This window comes from Ranitomeya imitator, chromosome 9, assembly GCF_032444005.1.
Source record: "Ranitomeya imitator isolate aRanImi1 chromosome 9, aRanImi1.pri, whole genome shotgun sequence".
Lineage (NCBI taxonomy): Eukaryota > Metazoa > Chordata > Amphibia > Anura > Dendrobatidae > Ranitomeya > Ranitomeya imitator.
This window is the reverse complement of record NC_091290.1, coordinates 39,078,194-39,095,716: the sequence shown is the minus strand read 5'-3', so window position 1 is coordinate 39,095,716 and position 17,523 is coordinate 39,078,194. Positions and strand designations below refer to the sequence as shown.

Below are 17,523 nucleotides of genomic sequence, written 5' to 3'. Positions count from 1 at the left end.
GCTGTTCTGCTTATTGGAACCACACCCTTCTATTATATAAACTCGTGTCTGGCTTTCTTCCATGACAGCAATAGAATCTTCATTCTGTTCCTGGCTTTTTTGGAGAAAGTGTTCTGGAGAGTCGCTGTTGTTATCTTGAGATTGCTGCTTTCAGTTTGTTGTGAATACCTCTACCTTCCCCTTATGGCGTTCTTATGTGTTGCTTTTTTGCTTCTTTACTGTGCAGCCATTTTCCCTCTGTATTTTGTCCTGTGTGTCTGTCATTTGATTGTGCCTTGATGTCCCCATCTGTCCAGCCGGTGTTCGCCTTTTACTCCTTCCCATTTCCTCCCGGGTGGGGGGGGATGGGAGTTGTGTAGCATATCAAAGGAGCACAGAGAGGTATGAAACCTGCAAATCTCCACTTTCAGGCGTAACCCTGGGTTAGGCCAGAGTCACACTAGACCGTAATACGGACGAGTGCAATGCGATAAAAAAAAAAATCGCATAGCACTCGGCAGTGACCCCTCACAATATATATATTGTGAGGCAGTGACCCCTGTTACAGCTAGGGGGAGCTGTATGTGCTCTCCAGAATGTGCAAGGAATCGTAGTGAAGCCATGAGGGCGTACTACAGACACAGCTGTGGCTGTAATTAGAAGAGTGAAGCAGTGACTGATTAAAAAGCCCTGCCCTGTAGTACTGGGGGAGGTGTGTCAGTGTGTTCTTGGAAGCAGACAGGGCAGTTGTCTGCAGAGCTCTCTCTGTGTGGAGCAGAACAGAGGCTAAAGGAACCAGAGAGACTGACACCCTGCATCTTGGGCTGTCTTATGTGTACCCGGCTGCACTCCAGAGGATAAAGAGTGCAGTGCGCTGAGTGAGTACAGAGACTTGTTACCGGCGTGCGGTCACCCAGGGAAACTGGACAGAGGGAAGTTCAGCCTGTGTATTGATTGCGCCCCACGTGACCGCTCATACAGTAGAAGGTGCGGCCAGGACAGGAAGCAGCCCCAGCCAGCGAGGGAGCCGGGTGAGTATTTTAATAACAGTGGGGGGGGGGGGGGTCATGGATCTTTATTTTAAACACGATTATTCATATCTTCTCTACAGCAAACGCTGCTGCAGGTAAGATATGAATCGCCGCTTCAACACCAGATGCAGGGGACAGCGCTAAACGTTAGCGCTGTCTCCTGTACGGTGCGTGTGGCACCCAGTGGGCACACGGGCAGCACACGTGTGCTGCACGTGTGTCACACTGATGTGCCACAGAAACGCACCGACACACGGACATGGATAATTCCGGAACCGATTTTTCCGGTACCGGAATTATCTGGACGTGTGAGACTGCCCTAAGACAAAGTTGTTTTTTTTCAATTTTTTTGCATTTCAGTTCCAATCTATTATGAGTAGTACACCAAATAAAAATCAAATGAGAAGAGCAATGCATTGCAGCAGTTTTCTGCACTATTTGTTATAGGTTGAGTCTGAAAGGGAAAGAGTTGCATGGCGCGTATTGCTCCTAAATATTTTTTCTGTTGTCTGCTATATTAATTATGATGGGTCGTTATTTCATGCCATAGGCACACAGCCTTTATGTGAGTTTTCATTATATGGCTTTCTCTATCAGATACAGTTATATGAAAAAGTTTGGGCACCCCTATTAATCTTAAGCTTAATGTTTTATAAAAAAATTTTTTTTTGCAACAGCTATTTCAGTTTCATATATCTAATAACTGTTGGACACAGTAATGTTTCTGCCTTGAAATGAGGTTTATTGTACTAACAGAAAATGTGCAATCTGCATTCAAACAAAATTTGACAGGTGCATAAGTATGGGCACCCCACCAGAAAAGTGACATTAATATTTAGTAGATCCTCCCTTTGCAAAAATAACAGCCTCTAGTCGCTTCCTGTAGCTTTTAATGAGTTCCCGGATCCTGGATTAAGGTATTTTTGACCATTCCTCTTTACAAAACACTTCCAGTTCAGTTAAGTTTGATGGTCGCCGAGCATGGACAGCCCTCTTCAAATGATCTCACAGATGTTCAATGATATTCAGGTCTGGGGACTGGGATGGCCATTCCAGAACAGTGTAATTGTTCCTCTGCATGAATGCCTGAGTAGATTTGGAGCGGTGTTTTTGATCATTGTCTTGCTGAAAGATGCATCCCCTGCGTAACTTCAACTTTGTCACTGATTCATGAACATTATTGTCAAGAATCTGCTGATACTGAGAGGAATCCATGCGTCCCTCAACTTTAACAAGATTCCCGGTGCCGGCATTGGCCACACAGCCCCAAAGCATGATGGAACCTCCACCAAATTTTACTGTGGGTAGCAAGGGTTTTTCTTGGAATGCTGTGTTTTTTGGCCGCCTTGCATAACACCTTTTTGTATGACCAAACAACTCAATCTTGGCTTCATCAGTCCACAGGACCTTCTTCCAAAAATAAATTGGCTTCACCAAATGTGCTTTTGCATACCTCAGCCGACTGTTTGTGGCGTGCTTGCAGAAACGGCTTCTTTCGCATCACTCTCCCATACATTCTCCTTGTGCAAAGTGCGTTGTATAGTTGACCAATGCACAGTGACACCATCTGCAGCAAGTTGATGCTGCAGCTCTCTGGAGGTGGTCTGAGGATTGTCCTTGACTGATCTCACCATTCTTCTTCTCTGCCTTTCTGATGTTTTTCTTGGCCTGCCACTTCTGGCCTTAACAAGAACTGTACCTGTGTTCTTCCATTTCCTTACTATGTTCCTCACAGTGGAAATTGACAGGTTAAATCTCTGAGACAGCTTTTTGTATCCTTCCCCTGAACAACTATGTTGAATAATCTTTGTTTTCAGATCATTAGACAGTTGTTTTGAGGAGCCCATGATGCCACTCTTCAGAGGAGATTCAAACAGTAGAACAACTTGCAAGTGGCCACTTTAAGTAGCTTTTCTCATGATTGCATACACCTGGCTATGAAGTTCAAAGCTCAATGAGGTTAGAAAACAAAAAAAGTGCTTTAGTAAGTCAGTCAAAAGTAGGTAGGAGTATTTTAAACAAGAAAATGATAAGGGTGCCCATACTTATGCACCTGTCAAATTTTGTTTGAATGCAGATTGCACATTTTCTGTTAGTACAATAAACCTCATTTCAAGGCAGAAACATTACTGTGTCCAACAGTTATTAGATATATGAAACTGAAATAGCTGTTGCAAAAAAAAAAACAATTTTTTATAAAACATTAATTTTAAGATTAATAGGGGTGCCCAAACTTTTTCATATAACTGTAGCTCAACTTATTGTAAATGCAGATATTCACCTTCTAATTTCTTTTAGCTAAACTTGCAAATGTGAAAAAATCTTCATACAGAATAAAGAGACTGTCCAAAGGCAATAAGAGGAAAGAAGCAATGAAGAAAAAGTAGCACAGAAACATAATCTAATAAACTATCATTGTGAACATTGCATTAAAATATACATTACTTACCAGACAGCTGGTTCTTCCTAACACTACAAGTAACACAACACACAGGACTCTTTTATACTCCAGATGATTCTTTCACTTTCATTTCTCAATTTCTGTAATTGTCATCAGCAGGAAAAAGCATTGTTACTCTGGAGCAAACATTGATAGGAACTTTCCAATGTAACGTGGCGCAGGAAGTTGGCTTGGGCGATGCACTCGTCTCTAACACCCCAGCACGTTACATAAAGACGGGGGTCCCAGCTGGGTGCACGAGCCTTAGCTGTAGTGTCGATACGCCCCTTGCAGACAGCATTTTGACAATGTTTTCAGCAGGAAAGGATCAGATGTTACAGAGTTCAGTGAGGAAGATCATAGTTCATAAATAAGCATATTTTTACTGAAGAATAACTTGGTGTGAGCTATATACAGCAGATAGTAGGTATTTATCTTCAAGGACGTTATTTTAACAAGGAGCGACATCATCGCACACATTTCTTCCTCGGTTACTTCCTCTACTCTTTGCACAGCCCAGAACACTACTTCAGAATGTTTGGAAGTGACGGTCAGTCTTTTGATATTTGCATATACAGGTTCTGTGACTGAGAACTCAGCTGCAGACGGTTTTATTTACAGCAAGATCCTACCTTCCCATATACAGTACAGACCAAAAGTTTGGACACACCTCATTTAAAGATTTTTCTGTATTTTCATGACTATGAAAATTGTAAATTCACATTGAAGGCATCAAAACTATGAATTAACACGTGGAGTTATATACTTAACAAAAAAGTGTGAAACTACTGAAATTATGTCTTATATTCTAGGTTCTTCAAAGTAGCCACCTTGTGCTTTGATGACTGCTTTGCACACTCTTGGCATTCTCTTGATGAACTTCAAGAGGTAGTCACTGGAAATGGTTTTCACTTCACAGGTGTGCCCTGTCAGGTTTAATAAGTGGGATTTCTTGCCTTATAAATGGTGTTGGGACCATCAGTTGTGTTGTGCAGAAGTCTGGTGGATGCACAGCTGATAGTCCTACTGAATAGACTGTTAGAATTTGTATTAAGGCAAGAAAAAAGCAGCTAAGTAAAGAAAAACGAGTGGCCATCATTACTTTAAGAAATGAAGGTCAGTCAGTCCGAAAAATTGGGAAAACTTTGAAAGCGTTCCCAAGTGCAGTTGCAAAAATCATCAAACGCAACAAAGAAACTGGCTCACATGAGGACCGCCCCAGGAAAGGAAGACCAAGAGTCACCTCTGCTTCTGAGGATAAGTTTATCTGAGTCACCAGCCTCAGAAATCGCAGGTTAACAGCAGCTCAGATTAGAGACCAGGTCAATGCCACACAGAGTTCTAGCAGCAGACACATCTCTACAACAACTGTTAAGAGGAGACTTTGTGCAGCAGGCCTTCATGGTAAAATAGCTGCTAGGAAACCACTGCTAAGGACAGGCAACAAGCAGAAGAGACTTGTTTGGGCTAAAGAACACAAGGAATGGACATTAGACCAGTGGAAATCTGTGCTTTGGTCTGATGAGTCCAAATTTGAGATCTTTGGTTCCAACCACCGTGTCTTTGTGCGATGCAGAAAAGGTGAACGGATGGACTCTACATGCCTGGTTCCCACCGTGAAGCATGAAGGAGGAGGTGTGATGGTATGGGGGGGCTTTGCTGGTGACACTGTTGGGGATTTATTCAAAATTGAAGGCATACTGAACCAGCATGGCTACCAGAATATCTTGCAGCGGCATGCTATTCCATCCGGTTTGCGTTTAGTTGGACCATCATTTATTTTTCAACAGGACAATGACCCCAAACACACCATTACTTTCAAACACTACTTTAACTATTTTGGGCATGGAGTTCACTAGAGATTCACAGGTTACCACTGAAATCCTCTTCTCTCCTCCATGACGACATCATGGAGCTGGTGGATGTTAGAGACCTTGCCACATTCTGTTTGAGGATGTCTCACAGATGCTCAATAGGGTTTTGGTCTGAAGACATGCTTGGCCAGTCCAGCACCTTTACCCTCAGTAAAGATGGCATGTTGGCATTCATGGTGCTCAGTCAACTGTAGCTCCCCACAGCTGGCCGCACTCATGCAGCCTGTTGTGAATTCTGTGGCTGAGTTCACTTCTGTGGTCACAAGTGGTATTGCAGTCTCTGGGCTTCCTCCCTCAGGTGTTTTGGTGAGCTCGTTGGCTGCCTTGCTATTTGGCTCCACCTGAGTCTGTCTTCCTTGCTCCTTGTCAATGTTCCAGTGTTGGATCTGAGCTACTGCATCTTTCCTTGGGCCTGCTGCTCTGCTAGATAAGTGCTTCTAGTTTGTTTTCTGTTTTTTTCTGTCCAGCTTGCTATTGTCTTTTGCTGGAAGCTCTGAGAAGCAGAGGGGTGCACCGCCGTGCTGTTAGTTCGGCACGGTGGGTCTTTTGCCCCTTTGCGTGGTTTTCGTTTTAGGGTTTTTTGTAGACTGCATAGTTCTCTTTGCTATCCTCGCTCTGTCTAGAATATCGGGCCTCACTTTGCTGAATCTATTTCATTCCTACGTTTGTCTTTTCATCTTGCTAACAGTCATTATATGTGGGGGGCTGCCTATTCCTTTGGGGTATTTCTCTGAGGTAAGTCAGGCTTGTATTTCTATCTTCAGGCTAGTCAGCTCCTCAGGCAGTGCCGAGTTGCATAGGTAGTTGTTAGGCGCAATCCACTGCTGCTTATAGTTGTGTGAGGATAGATCAGGTACTGCAGTCTACAGAGATTCCACGTCTCAGAGCTCGTCCTATTGTTTTTGGTTATTGCCAGATCTCTGTATGTGCGCTGATTACTGCACGCTGTGTTGCCTGATTGCCAGCCATAACAGTACAAGGAGCCACACCAATGATTCCCAATAGAGGGAAAAAAGAAATCCTGACATCATTTTTTTTTCTTAGCTCTGTCTTCAGTCTTTTTTTTCCCCTAGACATTAGAGTGCTTCAGGACACAGCTGTGGACATGGATATTCAGGCTCTGTGCTCCTCAATGGATAATCTCGTTGTAAATGTACAAAAGATTCAAGATACTATTGATCAGAAATCGATGCTAGAACCAAGAATTCCGATTCCTGATTTGTTTTTTGGTGACAGAACTAAGTTCCTGAGCTTCAGAAATAATTGTAAGCTATTTTTGGCCTTGAAACCTCATTCTTCTGGTAATCCTATTCAACAGGTTTTGATTATTATTTCTTTTTTGCGCGGCGACCCACAGGACTGGGCGTTTTCTCTTGCACCAGGAGATCCTGCATTGAGTAATGTTGATGCATTTTTCCTGGCGCTCGGATTGCTTTACGATGAGCCTAATTCAGTGGATCAGGCTGAGAAAAATCTGCTGGCTTTATGCCAGGGTCAGGATGATGTAGAAGTATATTGTCAGAAATTTAGGAAATGGTCAGTACTCACTCTGTGGAATGAATCTGCACTAGCGGCTTTGTTCAGAAAGGGTCTCTCTGAAGCTCTTAAGGATGTAGTGGTGGGATTTCCTATGCCTGCTGGTTTGAATGAGTCTATGTCCTTGGCCATTCAGATCGGTCGTCGCTTGCGCGAGCGTAAATCTGTGCACCATCTGGCGGTACTGCCTGAGAGTAAACCTGAGCCTATGCAGTGCGACAGGACTATGACTAAAGTAGAACGGCAAGAACACAGACGTCTGAACAGACTGTGTTTCTATTGTGGTGATTCTACTCATGCTATTTCTAATTGTCCTAAACGCACTAGGCGGTTCGATAGCTCTGCCGTTATTGGTACTGTACAGTCCAAATTCCTTTTGTCCATTACCTTAATGTGCTCTTTGTCATCGTATTCTGTCATGGCGTTTGTGGATTCAGGCGCTGCCCTGAATCTGATGGATTTGGATTATGCTAAACGTTGTGGATTTTTCTTGGAGCCTTTGCGGTGTCCTATTCCGTTGAGAGGAATTGATGCTACACCTTTGGCCAAGAATAAGCCTCAGTACTGGGCCCAGCTGACCATGTGCATGGCTCCTGCACATCAGGAGGTTATTCGCTTTCTGGTACTGCATAATTTGCATGGTGTGGTCGTGTTGGGGTTGCCATGGCTGCAAACCCATAATCCAGTATTGGATTGGAACTCTATGTCGGTAACCAGCTGGGGTTGTCAGGGAGTACATGGTGATGTTCCATTTTTGTCTATTTCGTCATCCATTCCTTCTGACATCCCAGAGTTCTTGTCGGACTTTCAGGATGTATTTGAAGAGTCCAAGTCTGATGCCCTACCTCCGCATAGGAATTGTGATTGTGCTATCGATTTGATTCCTGGTAGTAAATTCCCTAAGGGTCGTTTATTTAATTTGTCCGTACCTGAACACACCGCTATGCGCAGTTATGTGAAGGAGTCCCTGGAGAAGGGACATATTCGCCCATCGTCGTCACCATTGGGAGCAGGGTTCTTTTTTGTAGCCAAGAAGGATGGTTCGCTAAGACCGTGTATTGATTACCGCCTTCTTAATAAGATCACTGTTAAGTTTCAGTATCCCTTGCCATTGATTTCTGACTTGTTTGCTCGGATTAAGGGGGCTAGTTGGTTTACTAAGATTGATCTTCGTGGTGCGTATAATCTGGTGAGAATCAGGCAGGGAGATGAATGGAAAACGGCATTTAATACGCCCGAGGGTCATTTTGAGTATCTGGTGATGCCGTTCGGACTTGCCAATGCTCCATCTGTTTTTCAGTCTTTTATGCATGACATTTTCCGTGAGTATCTGGATAAATTCTTGATTGTTTACTTGGATGACATTTTGATCTTCTCAGATGATTGGGAGTCTCATGTGAAGCAAGTCAGAATGGTTTTCCAGGTACTGCGTGCTAATTCCTTGTTCGTGAAGGGATCAAAGTGTCTCTTCGGTGTGCAGAAAGTTTCATTTTTGGGGTTCATCTTTTCCCCTTCTACTATCGAGATGGATCCGGTTAAGGTTCAGGCCATCCAGGATTGGACTCAGCCGACATCTCTAAAAAGTCTGCAGAAATTCCTGGGCTTTGCTAATTTTTATCGTCGCTTCATCTGTAATTTTTCTAGCATTGCCAGACCATTGACCGATTTGACCAAGAAGGGTGCTGATTTGGTTAATTGGTCTTCTGCTGCCGTGGAAGCTTTTCAGGAGTTGAAGCGTCGTTTTTGCTGTGCCCCTGTGTTGTGTCAACCTGATGTTTCTCTTCCGTTCCAGGTCGAGGTTGATGCTTCTGAGATTGGTGCAGGGGCGGTTTTGTCACAGAGAGGTTCTGGTTGCTCAGTGTTCAAACCATGTGCTTTCTTTTCCAGGAAATTTTCTGCTGCTGAGCGTAATTATGATGTGGGCAACCGAGAGTTGCTGGCCATGAAGTGGGCATTCGAGGAGTGGCGTCATTGGCTTGAGGGTGCTAAGCATCGCGTGGTGGTATTGACTGATCATAAGAACTTGACTTATCTCGAGTCTGCCAAGCGCTTGAATCCTAGACAGGCCCGTTGGTCGTTATTTTTTGCTCGTTTTGATTTTGTGATTTCATACCTTCCGGGCTCTAAAAATGTGAAGGCGGATGCTCTGTCTAGGAGTTTTGTGCCCGACTCTCCGGGGTTATCTGAGCCGGCGAGTATCCTCAAGGAAGGAGTCATTGTGTCTGCCATCTCCCCTGATTTGCGGAGAGTGTTGCAGAAATTTCAGGCTAATAAACCTGATCGTTGTCCGGCCGAGAAACTGTTCGTCCCTGATAGGTGGACTAGTAAAGTTATCTCTGAACTTCATTGTTCGGTGCTGGCCGGTCATCCAGGAATCTTTGGTACCAGGGAGTTGGTTGCTAGATCCTTCTGGTGGCCATCTCTGTCACGGGATGTGCGTGCTTTTTGTGCAGTCCTGTGGAATTTGTGCTAGGGCTAAGCCCTGCTGTTCACGTGCCAGTGGGTTGCTTTTGCCCTTGCCGGTCCCGAAGAGGCCTTGGACACATATTTCGATGGATTTCATTTCTGATCTTCCCGTTTCTCAAAAAATGTCGGTCATTTGGGTGGTCTGTGATCGCTTTTCTAAAATGGTCCATCTGGTGCCCTTGGTTAAATTGCCTTCCTCCTCTGATTTGGTGCCTTTGTTCTTCCAGCATGTGGTTCGTTTACATGGCATTCCTGAGAATATTGTTTCTGACAGAGGTTCCCAGTTTGTCTCGAGGTTCTGGCGAGCCTTTTGTGGTAGGATGGGCATTGACCTATCTTTCTCCTCGGCCTTCCATCCTCAGACTAATGGCCAGACCGAACGAACCAATCAGACCTTGGAAACATATCTGAGATGTTTTGTTTCCGCTGACCAGGATGATTGGGTGTCATTTTTGCCGTTGGCTGAGTTCGCCCTTAATAATCGGGCCAGCTCGGCTACCTTGGTCTCTCCATTTTTCTGCAATTCTGGGTTCCATCCTCGTTTCTCTTCAGGACAGGTTGAGTCTTCGGACTGTCCTGGTGTGGATTCTGTGGTGGACAGGTTGCAGCAGATCTGGACTCAGGTAGTGGACAATTTGACCTTGTCCCAGGAGAAGGCTCAGCTTTTCGCTAATCGCAGACGCCGTGTGGGACCCCGACTTCGTGTTGGGGATTTGGTTTGGTTATCTTCTCGTCATATTCCTATGAAGGTTTCCTCTCCTAAATTTAAACCTCGTTTTATTGGTCCGTATAGGATTTCTGAGATTCTCAATCCAGTGTCTTTTCGTCTGACCCTCCCAGACTCCTTTTCCATACATAATGTATTCCATAGGTCGTTGTTGAGGAGATACGTGGCACCTATGGTTCCATCTGTGGAGCCTCCTGCCCCTGTTTTGGTGGAGGGGGAATTGGAGTATATTGTGGAGAAGATTTTGGATTCTCGTGTCTCTAGACGGAAACTCCAGTATCTGGTCAAATGGAAGGGTTATGCTCAGGAAGATAATTCCTGGGTTTTTGCCTCTGATGTCCATGCCCCAGATCTTGTTCGTGCCTTTCATGTGGCTCATCCTGGTCGGCCTGGGGGTTCTGGTGAGGGTTCGGTGACCCCTCCTCAAGGGGGGGGTACTGTTGTGAATTCTGTGGCTGAGTTCACTTCTGTGGTCACAAGTGGTATTGCAGTCTCTGGGCTTCCTCCCTCAGGTGTTTTGGTGAGCTCGTTGGCTGCCTTGCTATTTGGCTCCACCTGAGTCTGTCTTCCTTGCTCCTTGTCAATGTTCCAGTGTTGGATCTGAGCTACTGCATCTTTCCTTGGGCCTGCTGCTCTGCTAGATAAGTGCTTCTAGTTTGTTTTCTGTTTTTTTCTGTCCAGCTTGCTATTGTCTTTTGCTGGAAGCTCTGAGAAGCAGAGGGGTGCACCGCCGTGCTGTTAGTTCGGCACGGTGGGTCTTTTGCCCCTTTGCGTGGTTTTCGTTTTAGGGTTTTTTGTAGACTGCATAGTTCTCTTTGCTATCCTCGCTCTGTCTAGAATATCGGGCCTCACTTTGTTGAATCTATTTCATTCCTACGTTTGTCTTTTCATCTTGCTAACAGTCATTATATGTGGGGGGCTGCCTATTCCTTTGGGGTATTTCTCTGAGGTAAGTCAGGCTTGTATTTCTATCTTCAGGCTAGTCAGCTCCTCAGGCAGTGCCGAGTTGCATAGGTAGTTGTTAGGCGCAATCCACTGCTGCTTATAGTTGTGTGAGGATAGATCAGGTACTGCAGTCTACAGAGATTCCACGTCTCAGAGCTCGTCCTATTGTTTTTGGTTATTGCCAGATCTCTGTATGTGCGCTGATTACTGCACGCTGTGTTGCCTGATTGCCAGCCATAACAGCAGCCCCAATCCATGACACTCCTACCACCATGCTTGACTGTAGGCAAGACACACTTGTCTTTGAACTCCTCACCTGGTTGCCGTCACACACACTTGTTTGTGTACTTCTCACCTGGTTGCTGCCATAAACGCCTGACACCATCTGAACCAAATAAGTTTATCTTGGTCTCCTCAGACCACAGGACACGGTTCTAGCAATCCATGTCCTTTGTCTGTTTGTTTTCAGCAGACGGTTTGCAGGCTTTCTTGATGGCGAGCTTTCATCTTTAGGAGAGGCTTCCTTCTGGGACGACAGCCATGCAGACCAATTTGATGCAGTGTGCGGCCTATGGTCTGAGCACCGACAGGCGGACCACCCACCCCTGCAACCTCTGCAGAAATGCAGCACTCGTACATCTATTTTGGAAAGACAACCTCTGGATATGACGCTGAGCTCGTGCACTCAACTTCTGTGATCGACCATGGAGAGGCCAGGTCTGAGTGGAACCCGTCTTGTTACATCCCTGTTTGGTCTTGGCCACCGTGCTGCAGCTCAGTGTAATGATTCTGGGAATTTTCTTATAGCCCCGGCCATCTTTATGTAGAGCAACAATTCTTTTTTTTTTTTTTTAAATCCTCAAATAGTGCTTTGCCATGAGGTGCCAGTATGAGAGAGTGAGTGTGAGAGCAATAGGACCAAATTTACACTACCTGCTCCCATTCACACCTGAGACCTTGTTGTAACACTAACGAGTCACATGACACCGGGGACGGAAAATGGCTAATTGGGCACTATTTGGCCATTTTCACTTAGGGGTATACTCACTTTTATTGCCAGCGCTTTAGACATTAATGGTTGTGTGTTGAGTTATTTAGAGGGCACACCAAGTGTACACTGTTATACAAGCTGTACACTGACTACTTTACATTGTATCAAAGTGTCAGATCTTCAGTGTTGTCCCATGAAAAGTTATAATAAAATATTTACAAAAATGGGAGGGGTGTACTAACTTTTGTGATACACTGTACATCCTCTATGTTTGCATCTTGTTGAGATGTTAACAGGAACAGGAAGCGTCTTTAATCAGAATTAAGGTTCGTTTTCCAAACCTGGTAATATATTGTGAATTCTGCAATGGCCGGCGACCATCTGACAACTGTTCAGGTCAGAAGTGAGTAATTGACCTGACGCTGCGACTGATTAATATTCTATATGGTCGTACGCATGCACACAGCCACACCTTTCACAGGAAATTCTGTTTCCTAACACCAACGTTGCACTGTTTGCAGACAGCCGTGCAAAAATTTGCACACAAATACTAGCGTTTAATAAGAGGTTTCTTGGTAATTTATAGTGTAAATAACATTATTATTATTTTTTTTGCAAACAAAAGTGTAAGAGTCGTTCATGCAAGGCAGACACTACTAAATGCATTTTGGGCCGTTCCCTGGTATAAGGTGCCACCTATAACCTCTAGTTGACACCACCGGAACACTACACACAACCAGCACTTCTGTATTATCTCTCGTGGGCGGGCGGCAACTTCTTCCCAGCACAGGGGACTGGATTATTAAGTGATTGTATATTTTTTTAATTATTTTACATTGTTATAGTGTCATCGATATAGTGTCAGATTGATGTAGTGTTTGTGGTGCCAGGACTGAAATTGGGGAAGATTTGTCATAATTGATGTGAAAGAAAAATTTTATAGTTGCCCAAAGCAATAGAGCAGATTTCATTTTTTATAAATTTAAGATTTGTTGTCATGAAGAAATATTCCACTTTTCCTTTGCTAAATCTTATGCATCAATTTTGAACGATTACAAAAGTGGAAAAAGGATCAATTTAGTCAAATACATTTAAAGCCTTAGGGACGGAGAGATCATCGAGATCTGCTGTAAGAAATGTTGAGTAAAAACGGAGAGATGTATCTGAACTGCTGCCATAGGAAGTGTCTTTGATGTGAATTTCTTGTAGACATGTGTGTGTTATGGAGAGCTAGACAGGATCATTTCTTCTCTTCAAAGAACTCATAACTTCTAAACAAGTAAATATTTACAAACATACAATACGAAGTAACAATCACCTTTCCTCCTCTGGGAAGTGTTACCTTCACTCTCCAAGGACCAAGAAAGCCAATAAAATACAATAAACCTTCCTTCCGTAGCACTACTAGCAGTATTCTCGGATCCCAATACGATGAATGACGACTTACCTTCTTGCTCGGCTCCTGGTGATACTTTTTGGGTTTCTTTTAGTGATATTCTTGCTTCTTTTGTTTTGCAGGGTGCTGTAGCATGGAGCTCGTACTTTACTGCTACCCCTTGTGCGTTGTCCCCTCCCTTCTGTGAAATGTCCTCTTTCCTGTCACTCTCGATGTACAAAGTTTCCTCTTAAGTTCACTCTATCGCTCACTTCTCCAACTGACAGCCATTACTTCTTGTTTAATTATTGTACCTCTGCCTTATCAACGACTTAATTCATGCCGATTGTCGTGCAGTCTATGTTCCTGTACTATTCCCTTACTTTTATTACTTTTAATTATTATTATTCTATCTATTCTTTGTGTTTACATTTACTATATTTATCTAGTATCAGCTACTGCCATCCTCCATCTCTGTCTACTCCCATGCCCTGTTAAACATCACTTTACCCTTCCATGTGTCTTGTTTTAGCCGCTGTCGTCCTAACCTACCCCCTCACTAAATCCTTATGTAGTAACATACTGTGAATCTACAATACCCTCCTCTTCTTCCTCCTTTAATTTCCTCCCAAATCACCACTTCTCCTTTATACAGTATATGGAATTCTCAGTAACACACAACTAAGAGGGAACTAAAAAAGACAAGTTGCAGAACATTGATACAATATATAGGTCATGGCAATGTGAAGCTAACATTTTTAAGTTTTGCTTACAAATTGAAATATTAAAATTGCTTGTATCCAAATAAACAAAGTGTGCAGACAATAAGTGCTTACGGAGGGTGGTCTACATAATTAGATAACCCACCAAAAGCACAAGTCCATCCTATAATCCTTAAAGCAGATCTGACAACAGATTTCACAATACAAACTATATAAATATAAAGAGATCATTTATACCTAATGAGGCTGGTGTGCTAACTTTGAAAATCTAAGTAAAAATAACAGTATGTTCTCATATTAAAACGAGGATTCTAAAGCTAGATTCATATTAAAATTAAGCCGTGAAACTTTTGAAGAGGATTATACAGCCATTCTGACATGGATTTTACAAGGAACTACATTTGGTCTAAAAAATAAAAATCTACTTACAGTGGGGGAAATAAGTATTTGATCCCTTGCTGATTTTGTTAGTTTGTCCACTGACAAAGACATGAACAGCCTATAATTTTAAGGGTAGGTTAATTTTAACATTTAGAGATGGAAAATAAAAAATAAAATCCAGAAAATCACATTGTATAAATTATATAAATTTATTTGCATTTTGTAGTGAGAAATAAGAATTTGATTCCCTACCAACCATTTAGGCTGTGTGCACACGATCAGGAATTTTCGTGTTTTTTCGCTATAAAAACGCGATGAAACCGCGAAAAAAAAAAAACGCTTACATTAAGCATCCTATTATTAGAATTTTTTGTGGACATGGGGCTTTTTTTTTCGTGGCGGAATCACATTCCGGAAAAAAAACGCAGCATGTTCATTCCTTGTGCGGAATCGTGGGGATTCCGCACACATACGAATGCTATGATCCGCTTTCTTTCCACATGTGGCTATGCCCACCATGCGGGAAGTAAGCGGATCATGTGTGGTTGGTACGCAGGGTGGAGGAGACTCTCCCCCAGGCCCTGGGAACCAAATAATTGTTAAAAAAAAAAAAAGAATTACAATAATAAATCGTGATATTCTCACCTTCCGGCGGCCCCCACAGCATTCCCGCTCCTCGCGATGCTCCCGTTCCCAATAATGCCTAGCAGCAATGACCTGTGATGACGTAGCGGAAGGTGAGAATATCACGATTTATTATTTTTTAAATTATTTTTAACATTAGATATTTTTACTATTGATGCTGCATAGGCAGCATCAATAGTAAAAAGTTGGTCACACTTGTCAAACACTATGTTTGAAAAGTGTGACCAACCTGTCGATCAGTTTTCCAAGCGATGTTGCACATCGCTTGGAAAACGCTAGCATTCTGCAAGCTAATTACGCTTGCAAAACGCTAGTGTTTAACGGTAAAACGCATGCCAATTCCGCATGCATTTTTCCCGGGGCAAGGAGTTCCGCGGCAATTCCTGACGTGTGCACATAGCCTAAGAGTTCTGGCTCCTACAGACAAGTTAGGCCACGTGCACACAATGCGAAAAGTGGTGCTGATTTTTCCAGACTGATTTTGGTAAATCCGCAGGTAAACCGCACTGCGGATTAACTGCGGAATTACCGCGGATTTACCGCTTTTTTTGCGGATTTGGTGCGGATTCCACCTGCGGTTTTACACCTGCGGATTCCTATTATGGAGCAGGTGTAAACCGCTGCGGAATCCGCACAAAGAATTGACATGCTGCAGAATAAACAACGCTACGTTTCCACGCATTTTTTTTCCGCAGCATGTGCACTGTGGATTTTGTTTTCCATAGGTTTACATGGTACTGTAAACGCATGGAAAACTGCTGCGAATCCACAGCAAAATCCGCAACGTGTGCACTTACGGTGAGACGCTCCTAATCAACTTGTCACCTGCATTAAAGACAGCTGTCTTACATTGTCATCTTTATAAAAGACTCCTGTCCACAGACTCAATTAATCAGTCAGACTCTAACCTCTACAGCATGGGCAAGACCAAAGAGCTTTATAAGGATGTCAGGGACAAGATCATAGACCTGCACAAAGCTGGAATGGGCTACAAAGCCACAAGACGCTGGGTGAGAAGGAGACAACTTTTGGTGCAATAGTAAGAAACTGGAGGAAATACAAAATGACTGTCAATCGACATCAATCTGGGGCACCATGCAAAATCTCACCTCGTGGGGTATCCATGATCATGAGGAAGGCGAGAGATGAGCCTAAAACAACACAGGGGAACTTGTTAATGATCTCAAGGTAGTTGGCACCACAGTCACCAAGAAAACCATTGGTAACACATTATGCCGTAAAGGTTTAAAATCCTGCAGTGCCCGAAAGGCCCCCTGCTCAAGAAGGCACATTGTCAGTCCCGTCTGAAGTTTGCCAATGAACACCTGGATTATTCTGTGAGTGATTGGGAGAAGGTGCTGTGGTCAGATGAGACAAAATTGAGGTCTTTGGCATTAACTCGCCGTGTTTGGAGGAAGAGAAATGCTGCCTATGACCCAAAGAACACCGTTCCCACTGTCAAGCATGGAGGTGGAAACATTATGTTTTAGGGGCATTTCTCTGCCAAGGGCACAGTAATACTTCACCGCATCAATGGGACAATGGATAGAGCCATGCACCATGAAATCCTGAGTGACTGGATCTTCCAGCAAGACAATGACCCAAAACATACAACCAAGGTAACAAAGGAGTGGCTCAAAAACAAGCACATTAAGGTCTTGGAGTGGCCTAGCCAGTCTCCAGACCTTAATCCCATAGAAAACTTATGGAGGGATTTGAAGCTCCAAGTTACCAAGTGACAGACTCAAAATCTTAATGATTTAAAGATGATCTGCAAAGAGGAGTGGACCAAAATTACTCCTGACATGTGCGCAAACCTCATCATTAACTACAAAAAAAAAGTCTGACTACTGTGCTTGCCAACAAGGGTTTTACCGCCAAGTATTAACTCTTTTTTTTTGTCAGAGAGATCAAATACTTATTTCTCACTGCAAAATGCAAATCAATTTATAGAATGTATACAATGTGATTTTCTGGATTTTATTTTTGATATTCCATCTCTCAATGTTAAAATTAACCTACCCTTAAAATGATAGACTGTTCATGTCTTTGCCAGTGGCCAAACTTACAAAATCAGCAAAGGGATCAAATACTAATTTCCCCAACTGTAAAGGGAATCTGTCAGCAGGTTTTTGCTGTGTGATCTGAGAACAACATGATGTAGGGGCTGAAACTCTGATTCCAGTGATGTGTCACATTCTGGGCTGTGCTTTTTTTTGTTTCAATAAAATTCTGTTACTCTTTGCTTCCCTCACCCCGGTTTGCTGAACTCTGTTTTGCTTTATGTTGGGCTTTGCAGATGGCCCGGCTTGATCCCATGTGATCTTCATATTGTGACAAAGTCACTGTCAAAATACTGGAGGGGAGATATAACATAGTAACATAGTAACATAGTTAGTAAGGCCGAAAAA

The 17,523-nt window shown here is 43.3% G+C and overlaps 1 protein-coding gene across 3 annotated transcripts in view; it reads right to left on the bottom strand.

Moving 5' to 3' along the window:
- LOC138648719 (phospholipase A and acyltransferase 4-like) overlaps positions 1-13,932 on the bottom strand; it is a 210,578-nt gene extending 196,646 nt beyond the window's left edge. Inside the window, exon 1 of one of the 3 annotated variants that reach the window (XM_069738563.1) lies at positions 13,437-13,932. The gene's annotated coding sequence lies outside the window, so the exon portion shown is untranslated. Of the gene's footprint in view, positions 1-3,459; positions 3,834-13,436 lie in introns of those variants that run through there. The other 2 variants (XM_069738565.1, XM_069738564.1) reach the window with 2 other exon arrangements.
- Positions 13,933-17,523: the final 3,591 nt, after the last annotated feature.